The following is a 25,970-nucleotide window of genomic DNA, read 5'->3' on the forward strand; positions in this document are numbered from 1 at the left end:
TGGGAAAGGCCAAATGGAAGCCATTAGAGCTGCCTGTACCTAGAAAAATAGTAAATCAGAAACAACATCACATCCTGGAGGGATTGTGGAGATTAGTGTCACCATAAAGGACTTGAAAGATGCAGGGGGGTGATTCTCACCACATCCCTTTTCAACTGTCCCATTTGGCCTGTGCAGAAGACAGATGGATCTTGGAGAATGACAGTGGATTATCGTAAGCTTAACCAAGTGGTGACTCCAACTGCAGCTGCTGTACCAGATGTGGTTTCATTGCTTGAGCAAATTAACACATCTCCTGGTACCTGATATGCAGCCACTAACTTGGCAAATGCCTTTTTCTCCATTCCTGTCCATAAGGCCCACCAGAAGCAATTTGCCTTCAGCTGGCAAGGCCAGCAATATACCTTTACTATCTTGCCTCAGGGGTATATCAACTCTCCAGCTTTGTGTCATAATCTTATTCAGAGAGACCTTGATCGCTTTTTGCTTCCACAAGATATCACACTGGTCCATTACATTGAAGACATGATGACATTATGCTGATTGGATCCAGTGAGCAAGAAGTAGTAAACACACTGGACTTATTGGTGAGACATTTGTGTGCCCAGAGGATGGGAAATAAATCCAACTAAAATGCAGGATCTTCTACCTCAGCAAAATTTCTAGGAGTCCAGTGGTGTGGGGCCTGTTGAGATATTCTTTCTAGGGTGAAGGATAAATTGCTGCATTTGGCCCCTCCTACAACCAAGAAAGAGGCACAAAGCCTAGCGGACCTATTTGGATTTTGGAAGCAACACATTCCTCTTTTGGGAATGTTACTCCAACTCATTTATCGAGTGACCCGAAATGCTGCCAGTTTTGAGTGGGGTCCAGAAAAGGAGAAGGCTCTGCAACAGGTCCAGGCTGCTGTGCAAGCTGCTCTGCCACTTAGGCCATAAAACTCAGAAGATCCAATGGTGCTTGAGGTGTCAGTGGCAGATAGGGATGCTGTTTGGAGCATTTGGCAGGCCCCACAAGTGAATCACAGCAGAGGCCTCTAGGATTTTGGAGCAAGGCCCTGCTGTCTTCTGCAGATACTCTCTTTTTGAGACACAGCTATTGGCCTGTTACTGGGCTTTGGTGGAAACTAAATGTTTGACTACGAATGATCAAGTCACCATGTGACCTGAACTGCCCATCATGAACTGGGTGCTTTCTGACCCATGTAGCCATAAAGTAGGTCATGCACAGCAGGATTCCATCATCAAATGGAAGTGGTATATATGGGATCAGGCTCAAGCAGGTCCTGAAGGCACAAGTGAGTTACATGAGGAAGTGGCTCAAATGCCCATGGTCTCCACTCCTGCCACTCTGCCTTCTCTCCCCGAGCCTGCACCGATGGCTTCATGGGGAGTTCCCTATGATCACTTGACAGCGGAAGAGAAGACTAGGGCCTGGTTCACAGATGGTTCTGTAAGATATGCAGGCACCACCCTAAAGGGGACAGCTGCAGCATTACAGCCCCTTTCTAGGACACCCCTGAAGGACAGCGGTGAAGGGAAATCTTCCCAGTGGCTAGAACTTTGAGCAGTGCACCTGACTGTGCACTTTGCATGGAAGAAAAAATGACCAGATGTGCGATTATACGCTGATTCATGGGCTGTAGCCAATGGTTTGGCTGGATCACCAGGGACTTGGAAGAAGCATGATTGGAAAACTGGTGACAAAGAAATTTGGGGAAGAGGTATGTGTATGGACCTCTCTGAGTGGTCAAAAACTGTGAAGATATTTCTATCCCATGTGAGTGCTCACCAATGGGTGACCTCAGTGGAGAAGGATTTTAATAATTAAGTGGATAGGACGACCCGTTCTGTGAACACCACTCAGCCACTTTCCCCAGCCACCCTGTCATCGTCCAGTGGGCCCATGAACAAAGTGGCCATGGTGGCAGGGATGGAGGTTAAGCATGGGCTCAGCAACATGGACTTCCACTCACCAAGGCTGACCTGGCTATGGCGACTGCTGAGTGCCCAATTTGCCAGCAGCGGAGACCAACACTGAGCCCTCGATATGACACCATTCCTCAGGGTGATCAGCCAGCTACCTGGTGGCAGGTTGATTACATTGGACCTCTTCCATCATGGAAATGGCAGAAGTTTGTCCTCACTGGAATAGAGACACTTACTCTGGATATGGGTTTGCCTATCCTGAATGCAATGCTTCTGCCAAGACTACCATCCATGGACTCATGGAATGCTTTATCCACCATCATGGTGTTCTATACAGCATTGCCTCTGACCAAGGCCCTCACTTTACAGCTAAAGAAGTGTGGCAGTGGGCTCAGGCTCCTGTAATTCACTGGTCTTACCAAGCTCCCCATCATCCTGAAGCAGCTGGATTGATAGAACGGTGGAATAGCCTTTTGAAGTCACAATTACAACATCAACTAGGTGACAATACCTGGAAGGGCTGGGGTAAAGTTCTCCAGAAGGCTGTATATGCTCTGAATCAGTGTCCAAAATATGGTACTGTCTCTCCCATAGCCAGGATTCACAGGTCGAGGAATCAAGGGGTGGAAGTGGAAGTGGCACCACTCACTACCACTCCTAGTGATCCACTAGCAAAATTTTTGCTTCCTGTTCCCACAGCATTACATCCTGCTGGCCTAGAGGTCTTAGTTCCAGAGGGAGGAACACTACTACCAGGAAACACCATAACAATTCTATTAAACTGGAAAGTTACAATTGCATCTGGACACTTTGGGCTCCTCCTGCCTTTAAGTCAACAGGCTAAGACGGGAGTTAGAGTGTTGGCTGGGATGATTGACCCCGACTATCAAGATGAAATCAGTCTACTACTCCACAGCAGAGGTAAAGAAGAGTATGCATGGAATACAGGAGATGCATTAGGGCGTCTCTTGGTATTACCATGCCCTGTGATTAAGATCAATGGGAAACTACAACAGCCCAGTCCAGGCAGGACTACAACAAATGGCCCCAAACCCTTCCGGAATGAAGGCATGGGTCACTCCACCATGGAAAATACCACAACCTGCTGAGGTACTTGCTGAAGGCAAAGGGGATACACAGAATGGGTAGTAGAAGAAGGCAGTCATCAATACCAGCTACTGCCACATGACCAGTTGCAGAAACAAGTACTGTAATTGTCATGAGTATTTCCTCCTTCTTTTATTAAAAACATGTTTGTGCATGTACACACTTTTTCATATTTTTTTATTATACTTTAAGTTCTAGGGTACATGTGCACAACATGCAGGTTTGTTACATATGTATACGTGTGCCATGTTGGTGTGCTGCACCCATTAACTCGTCATTTACATTAGGTATATCTCCTAATGCTATCCCTCCCACCTACCCCCACCCCACAACAGGCCCTGGTGTGTGATGTTCCCCTTCCTGTGTCCATGTGTTCTCACTGTTCAATTCCCACCTATGAGTGAGAACATGCAGTGTTTGGTTTTTTGTCCTTGCGATAGTTTGCTGAGAATGATGGTTTCCAGCTTCATCCATGTCCCTACAAAGGACATGAACTCATCATTTTTTATGGCTGCATAGTATTCCATGGTGTATATGTACCACATTTTCTTAATCCAGTCTATCATTGTTGGACATTTGGGTTGGTTCCAAGTCTTTGCTATTGTGAGTAGTGCTGCAATAAGCATACGTGTGCATGTGTCTTTATAGCAGCATGATTTATATTCCTCTGGGTATATACCCAGTAATGGGATGGCTGGGTCAAATGGTATTTCTAGTTCTAGATCCCTGAGGAATCACCACACTGACTTCCACAATGGTTGAACTAGTTTACGGTCCCACCAACAGTGTAAAAGTGTTCCTATTTCTCCACATCCTCTCCAGCACCTGTTGTTTCCTGACTTTTTAATGATTGCCATTCTAACTAGTGTGAGATGGTATCTCATTGTGGTTTTGATTTGCTTTTCTCTGATGGCCAGTGGTGATGAGCATTTTTTCATGTGTCTGTTGGCTGCATAAATGTCTTCTTTTCAGAAGTGTCTGTTCATATCCTTTGCCCACTTTTTGATGGGGTTGTTTGTTTTTTTCTTGTAAATTTGTTTCAGTTCTTTGTAGATTCTGGATATTAGCCCTTTGTCAGATGAGTAGATTGCAAATTTTTTCTCCCATTCTGTAGGTTGCCTGTTCACTCTGATGGTAGTTTCTTTTGCTGTGCAGAAGCTCTTTAGTTTAATTAGATCCCATTTGTCAATTTTGGCTTTTGTTGCCATTGCTTTTGGTGTTTTAGACATGAAGTCCTGGCCCATGCCTATGTCCTGAATGGTATTGCCTAGGTTTTCTTCTAGGGTTTTTATGGTTTTAGGTCTAATATTTAAGTCTTTAATCTATCTCGAATTAATTTTTGTATAAGGTGTAAGGAAGGGATCCAGTTTCAGCTTTCTACATATGGCTAGCCAGTTTTCCCAGCACCATTTATTAAATAGGGAATCCTTTCCCCATTTCTCGTTTTTGTCAGGTTTGTCAGAGATCAGATAGTTGTAGATGTGTGGTATTATTTCTGAGAGCTCTGTTCTGTTCCATTGGTCTATATCTCTGTTTTGGTACCAGTACCATGCTGTTTTGGTTACTGTAGCCTTGTAGTATAGTTTGAAGTCAGGTAGTGTGATGCCTCCAGCTTTGTTCTTTTGGCTTAGGATTGACTTGGCAATGTGGACTCTTTTTTGGTTCCATATGAACTTTAAAGTCGTTTTTTCCAATTCTGTGAAGAAAGTCATTGGTAGCTTGATGGGGATGGCATTGAATCTATAAATTACCTTGGGCAATATGGCCATTTTCACAATATTGATTCTTCTTATCCATGATCATGGAATGTTCTTCCATTTGTTTGTGTCCTCTTTTATTTCGTTGAGCAGTGGTTTGTAGTTCTCCTTGAAGAGGTCCTTCACATCCTGTGTAAGTTGGATTCCTAGGTATTTTATTCTCTTTGAAGCAATTGTGAATGGGAGTTCACTCATGATTTGACTCTCTGTTTGTCTGTTATCAGTGTATATGAATGTTTGTGATTTTTGCACATTGATTTTGTATCCTGAGACTTTGCTGAAGTTGCTTATCAGCTTAAGGAGATTTTGGGCTGAGATGATGGGGTTTTCGAGATATACAATCAGGTCATCTGCAAACAGGGACAATTTGACTTCCTCTTTTCCTAATTGAATACCCTGTATTTCCTTCTCCTGCCTGATTGCCCTGGCCAGAACTTCCAACACTATGTTGAATAGGAGTGATGAGAGAGGGCATCCCTGTCTTGTGCCAGTTTTCAAAGGGAATGCTTCCAGTTTTTGCCCATTCAGTATGATATTGGCTGTGGGTTTGTCATAGATAGCTCTTATTATTTTTAGATACGTCCCATCAATACCTAATTTATTGAGAGTTTTTAGCATGAAGGCTGTTGAATTTTGCCAAAGGCCTTTTCTGCATCTATTGAGATAATCATGTGGTTTTTGTCTTTGGTTCTGTTTATATGCTGGATTACATTTATTGATTTGCATATGTTGAACCAGCCTTGCATCCCAGGGATGAAACCCACTTGATCATGGTGGATAAGCTTTTTGATGTGCTGCTAGATTCGGTTTGCCAGTATTTTATTGAGGATTTTTGCATCGATGTTCAGGGATATTGGTCTAAAATTCTCTCTTTTTGTTGTGTCTCTGCCAGGCTTTGGTATCAGGATGATGCTGGCCTCATAAAATGAGTTAGGGAGGATTCCTTCTTTTTCTATTGATTGGAACAGTTTCAGAAGGAATGGTACCAGCTCTTCCTTGTACCTCTGGTAGAATTCAGCTGTGAATCCGTCTGGTCCTGGACTTTTTTTGGTTGGTAAGCTATTAATTATTGCCTCAATTTCAGAGCCTGTTATTGGTCTATTCAGAGATTCAACTTCTTCCTGGTTTAGCCTTGGGAGGTTGTATGTGTCAAGGAATTTATCCATTTCTTCTAGATTTTCTAGTTTATTTGCGTAGAGGTGTTTATAGTATTCTCTGATGGTAATTTGTATTTCTGTGGGATTGGTGGTGATATCCCCTTTGTCAGTTTTTATTGCATCTATTTGATTCTTCTCTCTTTTCTTCTTTATTAGTCTTGCTAGCGGTCTATCAATTTTGTTGATCTTTTCAAATAAGCAGCTCCTGAATTCACTGATTTTTTGAAGGGTTTTTTTGTGTCTCTATCTCCTTCAGTTCTGCTCTGATCTTAGTTATTTCTTGCCTTCTGCTAGCTTTTCAATGTGTTTGCTCTTGCTTCTCTAGTTCTTTTAATTGTGATGTTAGGGTGTCAATTTTAGATCTTTCCTGCTTTCTCTTGTGGGCATTTAGTGCTATAAATTTCCCTCTACACACTGCTTTGAATGTGTCCCAGAGATTCTGGTATGTTGTGTCTTTGTTCTCATTGGTTTCAAAGAACATCTTTATTTCTACCTTCATTTCGTTATGTACCCAGTAGTCATTCAGGAGCAGGTTGTTCAATTTCCATGTAGTTGAGAGGTTTTGAGTGAGTTTGTTAATCCTGAGTTCTAGTTTGATTGCACTGTGGTCTGAGAGACAGTTTGTTATAATTTCTGTTCTTTTATATTTGCTGAGGATTGCGTTATTCCAACTATGTGGTCAATTTTGGAATAGGTGTGTGTGGTGCTGAAAAGAATGTATATTCTGTTGATTTGGGGTGGAGAGTTCTGTAGATGTCTATTAAGTTAGCTTGGTGCAGAGCTGAATTCAATTCCTGGATATCCTTGTTAACTTTCTGTCTCGTTTATCTGTCTAATGTTGACAGTGGGGTGTTAAAGTCTCCCATTATTATTGTGTGGGAGTCTAAGTCTCTTTGTAGGTCTCTAAGGACTTGCTTTATGAATCTGGGTGCTCCTGTATTGGGTGCATATATATTTAGGATAGTTAGCTCTTCTTGTTGAATTGATCCCTTTACCATTATGTAATGACCTTCTTTGTCTCTTTTGATGTTTGTTGGTTTAAAGTCTGTTTTATCAGAGACTAGGATTGCAACCCTTGCCTTTTTTTGTTTTCCATTTGCTTGGTAGATCTTCCTCCATCCCTTTATTTTGAGCCTATGAGATGGGTTTCCTGAATACAGCACACTGATGGGTCTCGACTCTATCCAATTTGCCAGTCTGTGTCTTTTAATTGGAGCATTTAGCCCATTTATATTTAAGGTTAATATTGTTATGTATGAATTTGACCCTGTCATTATGATGTTAGCTGGTTATTTTGCTCGTTAGTTGATGCAGTTTCTTCCTAGCCTCAATGGTCTTTACAATTTGGCATGTTTTTGCAGTGGCTGGTACCGGTTGTTCCTTTCCATGTTTAGTGCTTCCTTCAGGAGTTCTTGTCGGGCACGCCTGGTGGTGACAAAATCTCTCAGCATTTGCTTGTCTGTAAAGGATTTTATTTCTCCTTCACTTATGAAGCTTAGTTTGGCTGCATATGAAATTCTGGGTTGAAAATTCTTTCTTTAAGAATGTTGAATATTGGCCCCCACTCTCTTCTGGCTTGTAGAGTTTCTGCCAAGAGATCAGCTGTTAGTCTGATGGACTTCCCTTTGTGGGTAACCCGACCTTTCTCCCTGGCTGCCCTTAACATTTTTTCCTTCATTTCGACTTCAGTGAATCTGACAATTATGTGTGTTGGAGTTGCTCTTCTCGAGGGGTATCTTTGTGGCGTTCTCTGTGTTTCCTGAATTTGAATGTTGGCCTGCCTTGCTAGGTTGGGGAAGTTCTCCTGGATAATATCCTGCAGAGTGTTTTCCAACTTGGTTCCATTCTCCCCATCACTTTCAGGTACACCAATCAGACGTAGATTTGGTCTTTTCACATAGTCCCATATTTCTTGGAGGCTTTGTTCATTTCTTTTCATTCTTTTTTCTCTAAACTTCTCTTCTCGCTTCATTTCATTCATTTCATCTTCCATCCCTGATACCTTTTCTTCCAGTTGATCAAATCGGCTACTGAAGCTTGTGCATTTGTCATGTAGTTCTCGTGCCCTGGTTTTCAGCTCCATCAGGTCATTTAAGGACTCCTCTGCATTGGTTATTCTAGTTAGCCATTCGTCTAATCTTTTTTCAAAGTTTTTAACTTCTTTGCAATGGGTTCGAACTTTCTTCTTTAGCTCGGAGAAGTTTGATTGTCTGAAGCCTTCTTCTCTCAACTCGTCTCATCAAAGTCGTTCTCTGTCCAGCTTTGTTCCATTGCTGGTGAGGAGCTGTGTTCCTTTGGAGGAGGAGAGGTACTCTGATTTTTAGAATTTTCAGTTTTTCTGTTCTGTTTTTTCCCCATCTTTGTGGTTTTATCTACCTTTGGTCTTTGTTGATGGTGACGTACAGATGGGGTTTTGGTGTGGATGTCCTTTCTGTTTGTTAGTTTTCCTTTTAACAGTCAGGACCCTCAGCTGCAGGTCTGTTGGAGTTTGCTGGAGGTCCACTCCAGACCCTGTTTGCCTGGGTATCAGCAGCAGAGGCTGCAGAACAGCGAATATTGCTGAACAGCAAATGTTGCTGTCTGATCATTCCTCTGGAGGTTTCATCTCAGAGGGGTATCCAGCCGTGTGAGGTGTCAGTCTGCCCCTACTGGGTGGTGCCTCCCAGATACGCCACTTGGGGGTCAGGGACCCACTTGAGGAGGCAGTCTGTCCATTCTCAGATCTCAAACTCCATGCTGGGAAAACCACTACTCTCTTGAAAGCTGTCAGACAGGAACATTTAAGTGTACAGAGGTTTCTGCTGCCTTTTGTTTGGCTATGCCCTGCTCCCAGAGGTGGAGTCTACAGAGGCAGGCAGGCCTTCTTGAGCTGTGGTGGGCTCCACCCAGTTCAAGCTTCCTGGCTGCTTTGTTTACCTACTCAAGCCTCAGCAATGGTGGGCACCCTTCCCCCAGCCTTGCTGCCACCTTGCAGTTCGATCTCAAGCTGCTGTGCTAGCAATGAGCAAGGCTCTGTGGGCATGGGACCCTCCGAGCTAGGCACGGGATATAATCTCCTGGTGTGCCATTTGCTAAGACCATTGGAAAAGCACAGTATTAGGGTGGGAGTGACCTGATTTTTCAGGTGCCGTCTGCCACAGCTTTGCTTGGCTATGAAGGGGAATTCCCTGACCCCTTGCACTTCCTGGATGAGGTGATGCCTGGCCCTGCTTTGGCTCACGATCAGTGTGCTGCACCCACTGTCCTGAACCCACTGTCCAACAAGCCCCAGTGAGATGAACCCAGTACCTCAGTTGGAAATGCAGAAATCACCTGTCTTCTGTGTTGCTCACGCTGGGAGCTGTAGACTGGAGCTATTCCTATTCGGCCATCTTGGAACCACCCCGATTTTACCTCCATGTACACACTTATACCAAGAAAATATCTCCAATTTATTTCCTTTTCCCTTTGTCATGTGACATAAGATTTATTGACTTAATATCAGCATCTAAGTATTGTTAACTTTATGTAATAGCATTTGGGTTGGGGATTGATACATTTCCGGTTGTATGAAGAATAGTTGTATTATGTTAGGCATAATTATGACCTTACTATTATCTTTATTTGAAGATTATGTATGATCTCAGGAGATGTGTATGGGTTCAAGTTGACAAGAGGTAGACTTGTGATGGTTAATACTGAGTGTCAACTTGATTGGATTGAAGGATGCAAAGTATTGATCCTGGGTTTGTCTGTGAGGGTATTACCAAAGGAGGTTAACATTTCAGTCAGTGGGCTGGGAAAAGAAGACCCACCCTTAATCTGGCTGGGCACCATCTATTCAGCTGCCAGCAGAGCCAGAATATATAGCAGGCAGAAAAATGTGAAAAGACAGGACTGGCCTAGCCTCCCAGCCTACATCTTTCTCCTGTGCTGGATGCTTCCTGCCCTCGAACATCGGACTCCAAGTTCTTCAGCTTTGGGACTTGGACTGGTTTCCTTTCTCCTCAGCTTGCGGACAGCCTACTGGGGGACCTTGTGATCGTGTGAGTTAATACTACTTAATAAACTCCCCTTTATATATATACATATATATCATTAGTTCTGTCCCTCTAGAGAATCCTAACTAATACAGACAGGGTCTCACTCTGTTGCCCAGGCTGGAGAGCAGTGGCATGATTTTGGCTCACTGCAACCTCCAGCTCCGGAGTTCAAGTGATGCTCATGCCTCAGCCTCCCGAGTAGCTAGGATTACAGGTGCATGCCACCACACCCGGCTAATTTTTGTATTTTTATTAGATATGGGGTTTCACCATGTTGGCCAGGCTGGTCTCGAACTCCTGATCTCAAGTGATCTGCCTGCCTCAGCCTCCCAAAGTGCTAGGATTACAGGTGAGATGGCTGTTAATCCTCTGGTATCTTCTCATTTTGTCTTTGGGAAGCCCTACTAGTATAAAATATCTGCATTTCCTATTGCTGTCTGTAGAAGGAAGACAGCATAACACATCATATCAATTTGTTCTGAAGCTGAAGGAAACATGATAGTGATCTCTAAGGCAGTGTTTATTTCATGGTAGAGTCGTCAAGACTATCTATATACATAATTTGCATTTTGGTCTTCTGGATCTTTAATTTTTATAAAGGTTGAACATTATATATCCATACGTTTATAATGCCCAAATTTGTTTTCCTTTAAGCTCAGCATCACTGTAGCAGTCACTGCACACTACATAAAGACTTTTGTGAGATTTTAAATAATAAGCTCAATTTGAAATCTTTTCAGAAAAAACTAACTCAATAAGGCCAAAACAGTGATTTCATAATAATCTCAATCTTATTTGCCCCCAACTCTGAGAAGTATAACCATGGTAGTCATGGCAATTTACACTAGGAAGCTAAATTGTCTCTTTTCTAAATTACCATATGTACAAATTCTGCCTTTGGTGAAAGTGCTATGTTACTTGCAATCCATGGAATAGCTATTCATGTCTGAAGACATTCAAACTGACAAAAAAGAAATAAAAAAGAGAGACGGATAAATTAATTGGAATATATAGAAAGAATTTACCAGAATCAGCAATTATTCTCCATTACTTTCTTTCCATATGCACTTTACCACAGCAAACGGTCACGAACTAAACTAAACTGTTGTCTGACTCAGTTGTTTGACAATTCCCTATCTTCTTTAAGAGGAACCAATGTGTATATTTCCCTTGTAATTTTTGAGAGTTTTCCTCTTTTTCAATATTAATATTATAACAGAAAAATTTGCTTTACTGTATTATTAAAATTTTGCTCAACAGTTCAAAAACAGCATTTTTTAGTTGTAGTAAAATCTATACATAAAATTTACTTATAACCATTTATAGATATACAGATCAGTGGTTTTAAATAAATTCATATTAGTGTGCAACCATCACCACCATCAATCTACAGAACTTTTTCATCTTCCCTAACTTAAATCCCATATCCATTAAACAATAACTCCCCAGGACCCCTTCCTCCAGCCCCTGGTAACCATTCTACTTTCTATCACTATGAATTTGACTACTCTAGGTATCTTGTATAAGTGAAATAATTCAGTATTTGTCCTTTTGTGTGGCTTATTTCACTTAGCATAATATCTTCAAGGTTCACTCATATTGTAATATGCACCAGAATTTCCATTTTAAGGCTGAGCAATATTCCATTGTATGTATATGCCACCTCTTGTTTATCCATTTATCTGTCTATAGACAGTTCAGGTGCTTCCACAGGTTAGCTATTACAAATAATGCTGCTATAAACATGAGTGTACAAATATCTATTTGAGTCCCTGCTTTTGTTTCTTTTGAGTATATATCCAGAAGTAGAATTGCTGGACCATATGGTCATTTTATCTCTAATTTTTTGAAGAACCACCATACTGGTTTCCATAGTGGCTGTACCATTTTATGTTCCCATCAGCAATGCACAAGGGTTCCAAGGTATCTCCACAAATTTGCCAACACTTGTTATTTTCTATTTTGTTATTATTATTATTATAGCCATCTTAATAGGTATGAAGTAGTATCTCGTTGTAGTTTTGATTTGCATTTCCCTAATGATTAAAGATTTTGAGCATCATTTCATATGCTTATTGGTCATTTGTATATTTTCTTTGGAAAAATGTTTATTGAAGTTCTTTGTCCGTTTTTTAATCTGGTTGTTTGGTTTTTTAATTGTTGAACTATAGGAGTTATTTATGTAGTATGGCTATTTAACCCCTTATCAGATACAAGGTTTGAAAATATTTTCTTCCATTCCGTGGGTTGCCTTTTCACTCTGTTGATAGTATCCTAACTATAGTTTTCAGCTTTAATAATTTCAGAAATATAAATGATACAAGCTTCTTAAAAATCATTTGAAAGTTTATTTAAATGTTTAGCTTGTTTAGTTTTGTAAATTTTGACTAGTAAATTGTTAATTTTATTTTTTTCTTTCAGCCTTCTGAAGATGCCAAAACAAAAAACTAAAATTAAAATATTATAACTCAAAATTCACAAAATTAGGGAGGAAGTAGAGCAAGATGGTGGAATAAAAGGCTCCACAGATCATCTCCTCCACAAGAACACCAACTGAACAACTATCTACACAGAAAAAAAAAACAAAACACCTTCATAAAAGCCAAAAATCAGGTAAGCACTCATAGTACCTGGTTTTAACTTCATATCATTGAAAGAGGCGCTGAAGAGACAGAAAAAACAGTCTTGAATCCCTGATGCCACCTCTCCAGTCCTGGCAATGGAGGTGTGGTACAGAGAGCATTTCTGGGCACTGGGGGAGGGAGAACACAGCAATTGTGACACACTGAACTCAAGTGCTGTCCTGGTAGAGCAGAAAGGAAAACCAGACCAAACTGACACTCACCCACAAAGTAAGCATTTAAACCAGCCCTAGCCAGAAGAGAATCACTGATCCCAGTGGTCAGAGCTTGAGTTCCCACAAACCTTAGCACTGCCGACCAGTACTCTGTGTCTCCAAATAAACCTGAAAGGCAGTCTAGGCCTTTCTGCAACTTTTAGATGAGTCCTAATGCTGAACTAGGCCCAGAGATAGTAAAGTGGAGGGGCATGCAACATAGTGAGACACCAATTGGGGCAGCCAAGGGAGTGTCTAACTGGCATCATCCGTCCCCTAACCCCAGGCTGCACAGCTCACAGCTTCAAAAGAGACCCTCCTCTTTCTCCCGCTTGAGGAGAGGAGAGGGAAGAGTGGGGAGGACTTTGTCTCGCATCTTGGATACCAGCTCAGCCACAGTAGGAAAGAGTGCTGGTCAGTCATGAGGTCCCCATTCCAGGCCCTAGCTCCCAGATGACATTTCTACATATACCCTGGGCCAGAAGGGAACACGCTTCCTTGAAGGAAAGGACCTAGTCCTGGCAGCATTCATCCCCTGCTAACTGAAGAGCCCTTGGGCCCTGAATAACCAGTAGTGATACTCAGGTACTACATCAAGGGCCTTGGATGAGCCTCTGAGACTTGCTGGCTTCAGGTAACAGCATGAACATGAAGGGTAGAGCACCAAAGAAGCTCCTGGGGTCCCCGATTCCAGGACTTGATTATTGGATGGCTTTTCTGGATCTGCCCTGGGCCAGCGGAGAGTCCATTGCCCTGAAGGGTGAGTCCCACACCAGGCAGCATTCACCACAAGCTGACTTAAGAGCCTTTGGTCCTTAAGGGAACATCAGCAGTAGTCTGACAGTATTCCTGGTGGCCTGTGGTGGTGGTGGCTATGGGGTGAGGCTCCTCCTTTGGAAAGGGGAAGGAAGAGTGGGAAGGACTGCATCTTGTGGTTTAAGTGCCAGCTCAGCCACAGTACAATAAAACACTAGATAGACTTCTAAGGTTTTTTACTCTGGTCCCTAACTCCCAGATGGCATCACTGGACCCACAGGAACTTGGGGGACCTTGCTGCCCTGAAGGAAAGGAGACAGGCATGGCTGGCTTTGCCACTGGCTGATTGTAGAGCCCCAGGGCCTTGAGCAAACACAGGCAGTTTCCAGAAAGTAGTTACAGTGGTGGGCCTTGGGCAAGACCCAGTGCTGTGCTGGCTTCAAGCCTGACCCAGCCCAGTCATAATGGTGGTGGCCACAGAGGCGCTTGTGTCCCTCCACCCATAGCTTTAGGGGGCTCAGAACAGAGAGAGAGAAAGAGAGAGAGAGGGAGAGAGACTCTGTATGTTTGGGAGAAAGTAAGAGAAGAGATCAAGAGTCTCTGCCTGGTAATCCAGAGAATTCTCCCGATCTTGTCCAAGACCATCAAGGCGGTACCTCTACAAGTCTGCAAGAACCACAGTGTTACTGGGCTTGGGGTGCCCCCTAAAGCAGATACAGCTTAGATCACAACACTCAAGTCCTTTAAAATATCTGGAAAGCCTTCCCAAGAAGGATTGGTACAAATAACCCCAGACAGTGAAGACTACAATAAATACTTAAACTCTTCAATGCCCAAACACCAAAGAACATCTACTAGCATCAATACCATCCAGCAAAACATGACCTCACCAAATGAACTAAATAAGGCACCAGAGGCCAATCCTGGAGAAACAGAGATATGAGACCTTTTAGACAGAGAATTCAAAATAGCTGTGTTGAAGAAACGGAAAGAAATTCAAGTTAACACAGAGAAGACATTTAAAATTCTATCAGATAAATTTAATAAAGAGATTGAAATAACAAAAAAGAACCAAGCAGAAATTCTGGAGCTGAAAAATGCAATTGGCATACTGAAGAATGCACTAGAGTCCTTTAATAGCAGAACTGATCAAGCAGAAGAAAGAATTAGTGAGCTTGAAGACAGCCTATTTGAAAATGCACAGAGGAGACGAAAGAAAAAAAGAATAAAAAACAATGAAGCATGCCTACAGGACCTAGAAAATAGCTTCAATAGGGAAAATCTATGAGTTATTGGCCTTAAAGAGGAGGTAGAGAAAGGGATAGGGGTAGAAAGTTTATTCAAGGAGATAATAACAGAGAATTTCCCAAACCTAGAGAAAAATATCAGTATCTACATATAAGAAGCTTATACAACACCAAGCAGATTTAACCCAAGACTACCTCAAGGCATTTAATAGTCAAACTCCCAAAGTTCAAGGATAAAGAAAGAATTGTAAAAGAAGTAAGAGAAGAGAAACAAATAGAATAAAATGGAGCTCTAATATGTCTGGCATCAGACTTTTCAGTGGAAACCTCACAACCCAGGACAGAGTGGCATGACATATTTAAAGTGCTGAAGAAAAAAAAAAAACTTTTGCCCTAGAATAGTATATTTGATTAAAATATCCTTCAAACACAAAGGAGAAATAAGACTTACCCAGACAAACAAAAACTGAGGAATTTCATCAACACCAGACCTGTCCTACAAGAAATGTTAAAGGGAGTACTTAAATCAGAAAGAAAAGGACATTAATGAACAATAAGCAACCACCAAAAGGTACAAAACTCAGTGGTAATAGTAAGTACACAAAAAAACACAGAATATTATAACACTGTAACTGTTATACTCTTATGCTAAGTAGAGAGACTAAACGATGAACCAATCAAAAATAGTAACTACAACAACTTTTCAAGACATAGTGCAATTATATATATGTAAATATATATGTATATAAATATATATATATATATATATAGAGAGAGAGAGAGAGAGAGACAGACAGAGAGAGAGAGAGAGAAACAACTGGCTCAGCACAATGGCTCATGCCTGTAATCCCAGTACTTTGGGAGGTCAAGGAGGGTGGATCACTTGAGGCCAGGAGTTCAAGGCCAGCTTGGGCAACATGGAAAACCCTGTCTCTCCAAATAATTTTTAAAAATAAGCTGAGTGTGGTGGTGTGCACCTGTGTGGTCTCAGCTACTAGGGAGGATGAGGTGGGAGGATTGCTTGAGCCTTGGAGGCAGAGGTTGCAGTGAGTCAAGATCACGCCATTGCACTCTAGCCTGGGCAACAAAGCAAGACCCTGTCTCAAAAAAATAAATAAATAGAAACAACAAAAAGTTAAAAAGTGGGGAGATGAAGTTAAGCCACAGAGTTTTTATTTTATTTTATTTTATTTTTTGAAATGGAGTCTCACTTTGTCACCCAGGCTGGAATGCAGTGGCATGATCTCAGCTCACTGCAACCTCTGCCTCCCAGGTTCAAGAGATTCTCCTGCCTCAGCCTCCCGAGTAGCTGGGATTACAGCTGCACACCACCAGGCCTGGCTAATTTTTGTATTTTTAGTAGAGCCGGGGTTTCGCCATGTTGGCCAGGCTGGTCTCAAACTCCTGACCTCAAGTGATCCACCCACCTCAGCCTCCCAAAGTGCTGGGATTATAGGCATGAGCCACCACACCCAGCCTATTAGTTTTCTTTTTGCTTGTCTGCTTATTTATGCAAACACTGTTAAATTTTTATCAACCTAAAATAAATGGGTTATAAGATAGTATTTGTAAACCTCATTTTAACCTCAAACCAAAAAACATACAATGGATACGCAAAATATAAAAAGTAAGAGTCCAAATCATATCACCAGAGAAAATCACCTTCACTAAAAGAGGAAGGAAAGAAAGAAGGAAGAGAAGACCACAAAACAACCAGACTACAAATAGCAAAATGATAGCAGTAAGTCCTTACTTATTATAATAACATTGAATGTAAATGGACTAAACTGTCTTATGAAAATATGTGCACTGGCTAGATGAAAAAACAAGACCCATCGATCTGTTGCCTACAAAAAAACAAAACAACAGCAACAAAAAACACTTCACCTGTAAAAACACACATAGACTGAAAATAAAGGGATGGAAAAAGATATTCCATGACAATGGAAACTAAAAAAGAACAGGAGTTGCTACACTTATATCAGACAAAATAGATTTTAAGACCAAAACTCTAAGAAGAGACAAAGAAAGCCACTATACAATGAGAAAGGAGTCAACTCAGCAAAATAATATAACAATTTTAAATATATATGCACCCAACAGTGAAGCACCCAGATATATAAAGAAAATATTACTAGTGGTAAAGAGAGAGATACACCCCAACACAATAATAGCTAGAGACTTCAATGCCCCACTTTCAGCATTGAATAGATCTTCCAGACAAAAAATCAACAGACACCATTAGTCTTACTCTGCACTAGAGACCAAGTGGATCTAATAGATATTTACAGAACACTTCATCCAACAGCTGTAGAATACACATTCGTTTCCTCAGCACATGGATCATTCTCAAGGATAGAGTATATGTTAGGTCACAAAACAAGTCTGAAAACATTCAAAAATTGAAATAATATCAAGCATCTTCTCTGACCACAGTGGAATATAACTAGAAATTAATAACAAGAGGAATTTTGGAAACTATACAAATACATGGAAATTAAACAATATGCTCCTGAATGACCAGTGGGTCAATGAAGACATTTTAAAAAATTGAAAAATTTCTTCAAACAAATGATAATGGAAAAACAAAATACTAAAACCTCTGGGATACAGCAAAAGCAGTACTGAGAGGGAAGTTTATAGCTGTAAGTGCCCACATCAAAAAAGGGCAAAAACCTCAAATAAACAATCTAGTGATGCATCTTAAAGGAACAGAAAAGCAAGAGCAAGCCAAACCCAAAATTAGTAGAAGAAAAATACTAAGGACCAGAACAGAAATAAATGAAATTGAGATGAAGAAAAAAATACAAAAGATCAATAAAACAAAAAGTTGGTTTTTTAAAAAGTTAAACAAAATTGACAAACCTCTAGCCAAACTAAAAGACAGAAAATCCAAATAAATAAAATCAGAAATGAAAAAGGAGACATTTACAACTGATACTGCAGAAATTCAAAGTATCATCAGTGGTTACTACAAGCAACTATATGACAATAAATTGGAAAATCTAGAAGAAATGGACAAATGTCTATATACATAAAACCAACCAAGACTGAATCAGAAAGAAATTCAAAACCTAAACAGACCAAGAACAAGTAATGAGATCGAAGCCATAATAAAAAGTCTTCCAGTAAAGAAAAGCCCAGGACCTGATGGCTTTACTGCTGAATTCTACCAAACATTTAAAGAAGAACTAATACCAATCCTTCTCGAATTATTCCAAAAAATAGAAGAAAAAGTAATACTTCCAAATTCATTCTACAAGGCCAATATTACCCTGATACCAAAACCAGACAAAGACACATCAAAAAAAGAAAAAACACTGATGAATATTGATGCAAAAATCCTCAAGAAAATACTAGCAAACCGAATTCAACAATACGTTAGAAAGATCATTCATCATGGCTAAGTGGAATTTATCCCTGGATGCAAGAATGGTTCAACACATGCAAATCAATCAATGTGATACATCTTATCAACAGAATGAAGGATAAAAACCACAGGATTATTTCAATTGATCCTGAAAAAGCATTTGATAAAGTTCAACGTCCTGTTATGATAAAATCCCTCAAAAACCTGGGGATAGAAGGAACATATCTCAACATAATAAAAGCTACATATGACAGACCCACGGTATTATACTGAATGGGGAAAAACTGAAAGCCTTTCCTCTAAGATCTGGAATATGGCAAGGATGCCCACTGTCACCACTGTTATTTAACATAGTACTGGAAATCCTAACTAGAGCAATCAGACAAGAGAAAGCTATAAAGGGCACCCAAATTAGAAAGGAAGAAGTCAAATTATCCTTGTTTGCAGATGATATAATCTTATATTTGGAAAAACCTACTAAAGACTCCACAAGAAATCTATTAGAACTGAGAAACAAATTCAGTAAATTAGCAGGATACAAAATCAACACACAAAAATCAGTAGCATTTCTATATGCCATAGGTGAACAATATGAAAAAGAAATTTAAAAAGTAATCCCACTTATACACATAAAATTAAATACCCGGAAATTTACTTGCCAAAGAAGTGAAAGATCTCTATAATGAAAACTACAAAATACTGAAAGAAATTGAAGGGGACACCAAAAAATGGAAAAATATTCCATGTTCATGGATTGGAAGAACCAATATTGTTACAACATCCATACCACCCAAAGCAATCTACAGATTCAATGCAATCCCTATCAAAATACTAATGATATCCTTCCCCAGAATACAAAAAAATTCTAAAATTTATATGGAACCACAAAAGTCCCAGAATAACCAAAGCTATCCTAAGCAAAAGGAACAAAACTGGAGGAATTACATTACCTGACTTTGAATTATACTACAGAGCTATAGTAACCAAAACAGCATGGTACTGGCACAAAAAAAGACAATAGCCCTATGGAACAGAATAGAGAACCCAGAAACAAATCCATATGCCTAGAGTGAAGTCATGTTTGACAAAAGTACCAAGAGCATACACTGGGGAAAAGACAGTCTCTTCAATAGATGGCACTGGGAAAACTGGATATTCATATGCAGAAGAGTGAAACTAGACCCCTATCTCTCACCATATAAAAAAATCAGATAAAAAGAGTGGATTAAAAGACTTAAATCTGGCTGGGCAAGGTGGCTCACACCTATAATCCCAGCACTTTGGGAGGCCAAGGCAGGTGGGTCACTGGAGGTCAGGAGTTCAAGACCAGCCTGGCCAACATGGTGAAACTCTGTCTCTACTAAAAATCCAAAAAAATTAGCTAGGCATGGTGGTGGGCACCTGTAGTCCCAGCTACTTGGGAGGCTGAGGCAGGAGAATTGCTTGAACCCAGGAGGCAAAGGTTGCGGTGAGCCAAGATTCTGCCACTGCACTCCAGCCTGGGTGACAGAGTGAGTCTCTGTCTCAAAAAAAAAAAAAAAAATACTTAAATCTAAGACCTGAAACTATGAAACTGCTTCAAGTCAAAATTGGAGAAAATCTCTAGGGCATTGGTCTGGGCAAAAATTTCTTGAGTCCCACAAGTACAGGCAACCAAAACAAACATGGACAAGTGAGATAACATCAAGTTAAAAAGCTTCTGCACAGCAAAGAATACAATCAACAAAATGAAGAGACAACCCACAGAATGGGAGAAAATCTTTGCAAAATACTCCTCTGATAGGGGATTAACAACCAGAATATATAAGGAACTCATACAACTCTATAGGAAAAAAAATCTAACAACCCAATCAAAAAATGGGCAAAACATTTGAACAGACATATCTCAAAAGAAGACATACAAATGGCAAAGAAGCATATGAAATGGTGCTCAACATTACTGATCATCAGAGAAATGCAAATCAAAACTACAATGAGATACCATCTCACCCCTGTTAAAATGGCTTATATACAAAAGACAGGCAATAACAAATGTTTGTGAGGATGTGGATAAAAGGGAACCCTTGTATTCTGTTGGTAGGAATGTAAATTAGTACAATCACTAGGGAGAATTTGGAGGTTCCTCAAAAAACTGATCATTGAGCTACCATAGGATCCAGCAATTCCACTGCTGGGTATATCCCCCAAAGAAAGGAAATCATTATATCAAAGAGATATCTGCACTCCTATGTTTGCTGCAGCACTGTTTACAATAGCTAGGATTTGGAAGCAACCTAAGTGTCCATCAACAGATGAATGGATAAAGAAAATGTGGTACTTGGCCGGGAACAGTGGCTCACACCTGTAATCCCAGCACTTTGGGAGGCCGAGGCAGGTGGATCACGAGGTCAGGAATTCGAGACCAGCCTGGTCAACATGGTGAAACCCCATCTCTACTAAAAATACAAAAATTAGTAGCCGGGCATGGTGGCGCATGCTTGTAATCCCAGCTACTTGGGAGGCTGAGACAGGAGAATCGCTTGAACCCAGGAGGGAGAGGTTGTGGTGAGCTGAGATCACACCATTGCACTGCAGCCTGGGCAACAAATGTGAAACTCTGTCTCAAAAAAAAAGAAAGAAAAAAGAAAATGTGATACTTATACACAATGAAGTACTATTCAGCCATAAAAAAGGATGATAACCAGTCATTTGCAACATGGATGGAACTGGAGATCATTATGTTAAGGAAAACAAGCCAGGCACAGAAAGACAAACATTGTATGTTCTCACTTACTTGTGGGATCTAAACATCAAAACAATTGAACTCATGGACACAGAGAGTAGAAAAATGGTTGCCAGAGGCTGGGAAAGATAGTGGGGGAATGGGGGGAGATGAGGATGGTTAATGAGTGCCAAAAAAATGGAACAAATGAATAAGACCTACTATTTGATAGGACAACAGGGTGACTATAGTCTATAATAACTTAAATGTATATTTTAAAATAACGTATGAAGTGTATCGTATTGTTTGTAACTCAAATAACAAATGCTTGAAGGGATGGATTTTTTAAAAAAGAATCTCATCCACTGGGGAAAAAATTTCACTAAATTAAGTAAGTATGAAATACATTTAAATAAGTATTTAAAGGGTGTTTGTATAAGTCTGTAGCATTTATGCTTCTGAAATTATTAAAACTTAAAACTACACTAAGACTTTTGGGACACTGTGTTTTAACTGTACAATCCCGGTCATGGATGTATGGGTACACTACATAACTACACAGTTTTTTTTTTTTTTTTTGAGATGGAGTGTTGCTCAGTTGCCCAGGCTGGAGTGCAGTGGCGCAATCTTGGCTCACTGCAACTTCTGCCTTCAGGGTTCAAGCGATTCTTGTACCTCAGTCTCCCAAGTAGCTGGGATTACAGGTATGAGCCACCAGGCCTGGCTACTTTTTTGTATTTTTAGTAGAGATGGGTTTTCGCTATTGATATGGTTTGGCTGGGTCTCCACCCAAATCTCATCTTGAATTGTAGCTCCCATAATTCTCTCGTATAGTGGGACAGACCCAGTGGGAGATAACTGAATCATGGGGGTGGTTTCCCCCATACTGTTCTCGTGGTAGTAAATAAGTCTCACAAGAGCTGATGGTTTTATAAGAGGAAACCCCTTTCACTTGGCTGTCATTCTCTTCTCTTGTCTGCTGCCATGTGAGATGTGCCTTTCACCTTCTGCCATGATTGTGAGGCCTCCCCAGCCACATGGAACTGTGAGTCCATTACACCTCTTTCTTTTGTAAATTGCCCAGTCCCAGGTATGTCTTTATCAGCAGTGTTAAAGCAGACTAATACAGCTATGTTGGCCAGGCTGGTTTCAAACTCTTGGCCTCAAGTGATCTGCCTGTCTCAGCCTCCCAAAGTGCTGAGATTACAAATGTGAACCACTGTGCCCAGTCTACACAATTCTTTGGACTCTTTTGGACATTTGAAATTTTTCACAATAAAATATTCGAAAAAAGTCGGGTCAAGAGATATAATTTAATTATGATAAATTAATAAAGATATATGAAAAAGGCTAAGCATAGAAGCAAAGTGATTATCAACATTATTATACCCAAGACAAATTCTTGCTACAGTTTAGTCCTCCTTTCAGGAACTTTTTTCCAAGATCTATATTTATGACCAAGAAGTGTGTCTTATATCCAGGAAGCTTTTTTTTCTTTCTTTCTTTCTTTTTTGCCGTAAAGAATGACTGCAACACTTCCTAAGATGCTTGGGCATGTTAGATAGCTACTTTGTGAACTCATTCAGCTGTTCGTCATGTATTCAGTAAGTATTTCCTATGTGCCAGGCACAGTACACAGCAGTGGAGATACGACCATAAAACACACAATCTTTAACCAACTGACTTTATAGTCTAGCTGAAGAGAGAGAGGAGGGCAGAAAAATAGAGTCTTATGACAAAGTGTAAAGTGCTATATAGCATGTTCAGCATTATAGCACTATTGTATTACAGCATATTATGGAACCACAAAAGAATAGAATGCAATCCAACCTTGCAAATACAATAATGGCCTCCCTGAATAAGTGAGAGGTGTTAGCGGTGGGGAGAAGGTATAGAAATTAACCAGGTAAAGAGGGGATTGATGAATGTCTCAATTAGAGGGAATCCCATAAGCAAAGTCTCAGAGGTGCCTGGTAATATGGTACATCTGAGAAAGAACAAGGAACTACTGGTGAAAGCAAGTAGATGTCTGGAATAGGATGCTGATGCCCTGGTAAGAGAAGAAATTTAAGACATTCGCAAAAGTAATCCATTCCCAGCTGAAAGTGGAAAAAAAGCCAACGTATTTATTTGATTATTTCAGTTAAAAATAAAGGTTTTTAAAATTTTATTTGGCTTCACTTTATGAATGCTTTGAAACAAAATTTTAAAGTTTGAATTATCCAAATTCAGTATAATTGCTTTAACTTGCTCTTGCATTCTGCAAATGGGAAAATAGGGTGAATGATGAAAACCACTAAATACACACGGATGACATGGATACACAATGAGTGAGGTACACAAGGAAACTTTTTACCAGTGATCCTCAAACTTCAGTGAGCACAAGTGGACTACTTTAAAAGCCATTTTCTATCTTTCATCCTTGAGACTCTGACTTAAAAGATCTGTGGTGGAGTCCAGGAATCTGAATTTTTAACAAGACCACAAATGATTCTTTTAACTATTTGCAATAGAAATTTTAAACCTAAACTAAATTAGAGAGAATACTATAACATCACCCACATACTCCTCACTCACCTTCCATAAATAAACATATGGCCAGTCTTGTTTCATCTACATTGCCCCTCATTTACCCTTCATCCTAATTTCTTTTTAAAATAATCCCAAATATCTTGACATTTTATCCACTAACACTTCAGTTTGTATCTCTAAAAAGAATGAATATTTTTAGCATTATCACAATACAATAATCACACCTAAAGACCCAAGGTGATCCTAATGTAACTGGTCCAGTCTCAGAAAAACTGGACTTGAGAAAGAGGGTAACAAGTCAGTGTCTAAGTGGACTACTTGGGAAGACATAACTTAATTTAGTTCATCATAGATTCAAACTCTTTGTTCAAGAACAAGCAAGCTATTCAGTTATGTTTCTGAAACTGTTACCTTAAATATTCAAAAAATGTATTTATGGAAAGCATAAAATTAACATACTGAATTGAATTTTAAAAACTTTTTCAGGGTTATTGATCAAAATTTTTAAGGAAAAAGAAGTTGCTTTGTTAAATACATTTTTACACCTTATCAAACCTCAAAGAGGAAAGAACAAATTGCTCAATTTGCTTTTCCTCCAGAGTTACTTGGATTTCACAGAGTTTAAAAATATTTTTCTCAATGAACCTCAGAAAAGTTTCTCAGAGTAATGAAGAACACAAAATGTGCCCTGATAACTTCCTCACAATTTAATTAACTCCAAATGCTAAAGAATCTTGCTATTTATAATTATATCTATAGAATACAATTTGAATATCAAGGTTAGAGAAATCTGATTCCTTCAGTCATACTTCAGCTCCTTTCTTTTACCTGCTTTATCATCCCCAATCAGAACCAATATTTATAAAGTTCAAGTCAGTATTTCCTTGACATTTTTATCTCCTTTCATCTGTTGCTTTAAAAACAAAAGGGAACAAAACTTAATACAGAAAAATAAAAGAAAGGAGAAGCAGCTGCAATGCTGAGCAGAAGAGGCAGGAACCAGAACTGGAGCAGTAACTGGGTGGGCACCATGGCTGGGATCGCCACCATGGAGGAAGTGAAGTGCAAGATCCAGGTTCTGCAGCAGCAGGCAGATAGATGATGCAGAGGAGAGAGCTGAGCGCCTCCAGTGAGAAGTTGAGGAAGAAAAGTGGGCCGGGAACAGGCTGAGGCTGAGGTGGCCTCCTTGAATCGTAGGATCCAGCAGGTTGAAGAGGAGCTGGACCATGCTCAGGAGCGCCTGACCACTGCCCTGCAAAAGCTGGAAGAAGAGGAAAAAGCTGCTGATGAGAGTGAAAGAGATATGAAGGTTATTGAAAACGAGGCCTTGCCGAGGCCCGGGAATGGCGTGACCCCCGGGAGGCGGAGCTTGCAGTGAGCCGAGATCGCGCCACTGCACTCCAGCCTGGGCAACAAAATGAGACTCCGTCTCAAAACAAACAAATAAAACCAGGCCTTAAAAGATGAAGAAAAGGGCCCAGCACAGTGGTTCAAACCTGTAATCCCAGCACTTTGGGAGGCCAAGCCAGGCGAATCACGAGGTCAAGAGTTTGAGACTATCCTGGCCAACATGGTGAATACCTGTCTCTACTAAAATAAAAATACAAAAAATTAGCTGGGCGTGGTGGCACACGCCTGTAGTTCCAGCTACTCGGGAGGCTGAGGCAGGAGAATCGCTCGAACCCAGGAGGCGGAGGTTGCAGTGAGCTGAGATCGCGCCACCGCACTCCAGCCTGGCGAGACAGTGAGACTCCGTCTTAAACAAACAAACAAAAAGATGGAACTCCAGGAAATCCAACTCAAAGAAGCTAAGCATATTGCAGAAGAGGCAGATAGGAAATATGAAGAGGTGCCTCGTAAGTTGGTGATCATTGAAGGAGACTTGGAATGCACAGAGGAACGAGCTGAGCTGGCAGAGTCCCGCTGCCAAGAGACAGATGAGCAGATCAGACTGATGGACCAGAACCTGAAGTGTCTAAGTGATGCTGAAGAAAAATACTCTCAAAAAGAAGACATATATGAGGAAGAGATCAAGATTCTCACTGACAAACTCAAGGAGGCAGAGACCCGTGCTGAGTTTACTGAGAGATTGGTAGCCAAGCTGGAAAAGACAACTGATGACTTGGAATATAAACTGAAATGCAACAAAGAGGAGAACCTCTGTACACAAAGGATGCTGTACCAGACTCTGCTTGACCTGAATGAGATGTAGAACACCCCAGTCCTACCCTGCTGCTGCTCCTCCCTTTGTCTCTGACTCCACCTGAGGCCGGCCTGCCCGAAGCTGATCTTTAACTGAGGGCTGATCTTTAATTTGGGGGCTGCTTTCTACTTTCGCAGCCCCCTCCTTCCCTGTTTCTTTTTTGCCAAACTGTCTCTGCCTCTTCCTGGAGATTCCAGCTGGGCTAAAGCCTGAGCACCTTTGGAAACAACATTTAAGGGAATGTGAGCACAATGCATAGTGTCTTTAAAAGCATGTTATGATGTGCACATTTTGTAATTACCTTTTTTGTTGTTTTGTAGCAACCATTTGCAAAACATTCCAAATAATTCCACA

The 25,970-nt window shown here is 40.6% G+C and overlaps 1 pseudogene; it reads left to right on the forward strand.

The window, feature by feature from the left end:
• The first annotated feature begins 24,333 nt into the window (after positions 1-24,333).
• LOC100981132 (tropomyosin alpha-3 chain-like) lies at positions 24,334-25,647 on the forward strand (annotated as a pseudogene).
• The last annotated feature ends 323 nt before the right edge of the window (positions 25,648-25,970 follow it).

This window comes from Pan paniscus, chromosome 6 (assembly GCF_029289425.2).
Source record: "Pan paniscus chromosome 6, NHGRI_mPanPan1-v2.0_pri, whole genome shotgun sequence".
NCBI lineage: Eukaryota > Metazoa > Chordata > Mammalia > Primates > Hominidae > Pan > Pan paniscus.